This window comes from Nicotiana tabacum, chromosome 12 (genome assembly GCF_000715075.1).
Source record: "Nicotiana tabacum cultivar K326 chromosome 12, ASM71507v2, whole genome shotgun sequence".
NCBI classification, from domain to species: Eukaryota; Viridiplantae; Streptophyta; class Magnoliopsida; order Solanales; family Solanaceae; genus Nicotiana; species Nicotiana tabacum.
This window is the reverse complement of record NC_134091.1, coordinates 74,413,725-74,419,225: the sequence shown is the minus strand read 5'-3', so window position 1 is coordinate 74,419,225 and position 5,501 is coordinate 74,413,725.

Here is a 5,501-nt window from a genome sequence, read left to right as displayed (position 1 = left end):
CTCATAATACCTATGAACCTAGAGCTCTGATACCAATTTGTCACGACCCAAATCCCCCTCCACAAGATGTCGTGACGGCACCAAGCCTCTACGACTAGGTAAGCCTAATAATTGCGGAATAATTGAAATAAAAGCAGAATCAACCACTAAACTTCAACAGATAACTATATAACTGAAAAATGCCACTCGACATGTACATGTAAACCAACACTCGAGTATAAATAATTCCCAAAGACCCGGTAGTCACAAGTCACAAGCTTCTAAGAGAAAGTTAGATGTCTCTATACATCAGAGTTTAAGGAAAATACAGAAAAGAAAAAAACATAGGAAAGAATAAAGGGGGTCTCTGAGGTCTGCGGACACTGGCAGATATACCTTGAAGTCTCCGTAGCAGCAGTAAGTACACTCAGCTAATAGAGGGGTTGGTAGGAGGTACTTGGGTCTGCACACAAAACATGTGCAGAGGAGTTGCATGAGTACACCACAACGGTACCTAGTAAGTGTCAAGCCTAACCTCGGTAGAGTAGTGACGAGGTCAGGTCAGGGCCCTACTGGTATATAATAATTAAGGCACAAGATATAGCAATGTAATAAGAGACTGGAAATTTAACGAGGAGAAACTACAGAAAGATAACAGCATAGCACATAGGGATAAACAACAGGGGCACTCCCGAGATACCGTCTCGTAGTCCCAAAAGTAAATGCTGAATAGGGGATCTCCCGAGGTACCGCCTCGTAGTCCCAAAAGTAAATATGCAGGGGGATCTCCCAAGGCACCGCCTCGTAGTCCCAAAAGTAAATATGTGATAGGGGATCTCCCGAGGTACCATCTCGTAGTCCCAAAAGTAAACATACAGCTCGAAATCGATGGACAACAACAATTACAACAAGAAATCATTCAGTTTAGGACTAAATACAAATCAAGGAAAAGCAGGAAATCAACTAAACATGTTGAACAGGTTTCAAATAATCAATTAAGACACATAGACATGCAATATTAGGCTAAACAGGATAACTACACATGCTGGTATAACTCAATTAAGATGTAACAGGTTACTACTCAGTAAAAACCGGGTTTTATAACAATTAGCATGTGTACGCACTCGTCACCTCGCATACACGGCACTCACATATCACAGAAGTATCACAATAGTACCAAATCCTAAGGGAATTTCCCCCACACAAGGTTAGACAAGCCACTTACCTCGAACCAAGCTCAATAAATCAGTAAGAATGCCTTTTCCATGACCTTCCGACTCTGAATGGCCCAAATCTAGCCAAAAGAAATTACATACCGTAAATATAACTATAAGAAACTAGTCCAATTAATGAAATCAAAACTTTAACAAGAAATTAGAAAATCGCCCCAAAAGGTCGACCCGGGCTCGCGTCTCGGAATCGGGTAAAAGTTACAAAATACGAACACACATTCAGCCACGAGTTCACTCGTACCAAAATTACTCAAATCCAATACCAAAATCTCAATCAAAACCCAAAATTCGGTTGAAGAACTTTCCAACTTCTTCCCCAATTTTCTCAACCCAAATCCTTAATTAAATGATGAAATTAATGATAGATTAGTGGAATATAACTGAAAACGAGTTAAGGATCATTACCCAATAGTTTCCTCTGAAAATCCCTCAAATTATCGCCTCAATCCGAGCTCTCAAAGTCCCAAAGTGAAAATGAGATCAAACCTTCGTAATTTCCCCTTTTCTGCCCAGCGATTTTGCTTCTGTGAGGGAATCACCGCATCTGCGGTTCTACACCTGTAGAAAAACCATCGCAGGTGCAGACTTAACTTAAGTCCTCAATTCCTCTTCTGCGAGCAAATGGGCCGTACCTGCGCGCCCGCTTCTACGGAATACCTCCGCTTCTGTGATCAACGGCCTTCCGCTTCTGCGTTCCATCTTCCGCAGAAGCGACTCCGCTTCTGCGGTCCTAACATCGCAGCTACGCCCACAGGCCAAGCTTCTCCAAACCGCACCTGCATTCCTCCGCTCGCACATGTGAGTCTGCACCTGCGGTCAACCCCACCGCACGTGCGATTACACTAGAAGTTATAATGCTTCAGCAATTCTTCCAACTCCCAATTCGATCTGATAACCATCCGAAATCAACCTGAGGCCCCCGGACCTCAACTAAAGGTACCAGCAAGTCCTAAAATATCATACAAACTTAGTCGCGCCCTCAAATAACATCAAACAACAGCAAAAACTACGAATCGCACTCCAATTCAAACTTAATGAACTTGAAACTTCACACTTCTACAACCGATGCCGAAACCTATCAATTCACGTTCGATTGACCTCAAATTTTGTACACAAGTCATATTCGATATTACGGACCTACTCCAACTTCCGGAATCAGAATCCGACCCCGATATCAAAAAGTCCCCTCCCGGTCAAACTTACCAAAAATTCAACTTTCGCCATTTCAAGTCTAATTCAGTTACGGACCACCAAATCATAATCCGAATGCGCTCCTAAGTCCAAAATCATCCAACAGAGCTAACGGAACCGACAAAACTCCATTCCGGAGCCGTTTTCACACAGTTCCAACTACGGTCAAATTCCTAGAACTTAATCTTCCATCTTAGGGACTAAGTGGCCCAATTCACTCCGAAACCAAAAATAAAACCCCCCGACAAGTCACATAAGCGTAAAATAATACAGGGAAAGCAGTGATTAGGGGATCGGGACTATTACTCTCAAAATGACCGGTCGGGTTGTTACAGAAGGTAATATGATTAACTTACATTATGCACTTTCAAAGATTATCTCATTTCTGAGCTTACATCAAATGACTTGTGACATACTCTTACGTACGAAAACATGGGGTGTAACATCATTCCCACTCCCCAAGACAGGTGCAATTGAGTCATAAGCTCTACAAAGTAAGCTAAAATGTCTACTAGATCACTGTCTGAATGAAAAATACAACAGGAGTAAAGGTAAAGGAAGATGACTCCGAGGCCTGCGGACGCGGACCAGGCATACCTTGAAGTCTCCGAAAGCAGCTAACAGTCGATCACTAAACGTCCAGCACCAGCAGAAGTACCTGGATCTGCACAAAAAGATGTGCAGAAGTGTAGTATAAGTACACCACAATGGTACCCAGTAAGTATCAAGCCTAACTTCGGTAGAGTAGTGACGAGGCCGGGTCAAGATACCTACTAGGATATAAATAAACAGTATGAAAACATAATATAAGGATAAATAATGGAAAGCGAAGACGCAACTGATATGAAACAAGTTAATAACATGAACTAACAACGGAATTGTAAGCATGGAAATAACATAAAGAAATCGATTAAAGAGAACCACAATGATCATATACGGACAATGACTGATAGAACAAGGAAGAACAAAACAACAAGTGTTCCCACCAAAACTCTTTGGAACATGGGATAAATAATAAGAATTATAATGAGGTACTGCCTCATGTATAATAAGAATCACAACCGAGGTACCGCCTCGTGTATGTATCAAGAATTATAACTGAGGTACCGCCTTGTATTCACAATTCAAAGTCTCAACCACTATCTTTCCTTATACTGCCGCGTGAGCCTTACATTTAAATAGTTTTGAAAATATTTTTGCCCGAAATAGTTACACGCACTTTAGCCCACCTTATGGCGTCGTGTGGCTTTACGTAGTTCCCTATAAGCAACACGCACATAAGTCCCACCTTATGTCGTCGCATGCACATTAACCCCTAGCCTTATATTGTCGCATGCGCGTCAATATCACATCAAAATAACAACTCTCACTACAAGTGCCCATATATCACAACTTGCCAACAATCAACAATATCAATGTTTTCACAATAATAGCCCATGGCTCCACCACAAAGTGTACAAGAATACCAACAACAACCATGAATGTAAAATACTCAACAAGAAAGATGTCTCAAAAATAAACAATTTTGCCTCAACGTGATAACGACTTTCATAAATTCAACATAAATAACTCAACAATGAGAAGAATAATGTGTTACCACGAACTAAATACAAATAACTCATAATGGAAGAGATAACATGACTTCAAATAAGAATAATAGCAATAAAAGAGATAACTTGTAACAATGACTTCAAATAAGAATAATAGCAATGAAAGAGATAACTTGTAACAATGACTTCAAATAATGATAATCAACAATGAAAGAGACAACATGTAACAATAAAAGGGGCAACAAGTTCAACTAAAGCATGACAACAATTTATCAAGTAGGATGTAGTACAAGTGTTAAACAAGTCTTTTAAGGCATGTAAGAATAGATTGACTATGAGAATTTAGAACATGATATGACATTTCAATTAAAGCATGGAAAGAGTCTAGGTAGCCTAAACCGGTGAATTATCACATATAACTCGTGTACCCACTCGTAACCTTGCGTACACAGCTTTCACATAGCACAAATGACACAATCAATCCCAAATCCTAAGGGGTAGTTGCCCTACACAAAAGTATACAAGATACTTACCTCAACTAGGCCAATTCAACCCTCGGAAATAGTTTTTCCCCGAAAATTCGCCTTCACACGGCTCAAATCTAACCAAACTCGACTTAATATAATCAAACAATACAAGAAAAATCAATTATAATAGATAAAGCTAAGATCTTTACACTTTACTCAAAAAGTCAATAAAAGCCAACCTGGAACTTGCCCAGTCAAAACCCAGCTCCAATGGTAGATTCCGACTACCCATGACACCACGAGTCCATATATGTAATTAGTTTCAAAATCCGAGTCCAAATCGACTCTTAAAACTCAAATTCTTATTTTTCAAAAACTTGACAAAGTTTCACAAATTTTCACTTATATCATATGATTTTGATGTTAAAATCTAAGATATATTGATGGAATATGATTAGAATCATTTACCCAAAGTTTGTGGATGAAAAACTCCTCTCCAAATCGCCTCCTACCGAGTCTAGGGTTCGAAAATGAGAGAATATGAGATGAAATCCCGACTTCCAGCACTTATGTTCAGCTGCAGTTATCGCAATTGCGACATTGGTTCGTAATTGAGAACCCTCACAATTGCGAAGAAAAACTCGCAATTGCGGCACTGACAGGCCTGGGGAACTTCTCGCAAATGCGATGAGGGGTTTGCAATTGTGAACCATGTTCCCGTCGCAAAAGCGACAAATTAGTCGCAAATGCGAACTACCCAAAATCCTATGTATCGTAATTGTGACAGCTAAGGCCCCCTACTAAGCTCGCAATTGCGAACCTGGTGTTCGTAAATGTGATACCTGAAGTATCAACACACCAGATTCTGCAATTCAGTCCAAAACACTCCGATAAAATTCTGAAACTCATCTGAGCCCTCAGGGCTCCAAACCAAACATCCACACAAGTCTAAAAATATCATACGGACTCGCCCGCCCAATCAATACACAAAAATAACATCTAAAACTACTAATTGAATACTAAAACGCATAAGTTTCAAAGTAAATTTTAAGAACTTCTAGAATTACAACTAAACGTCCGAA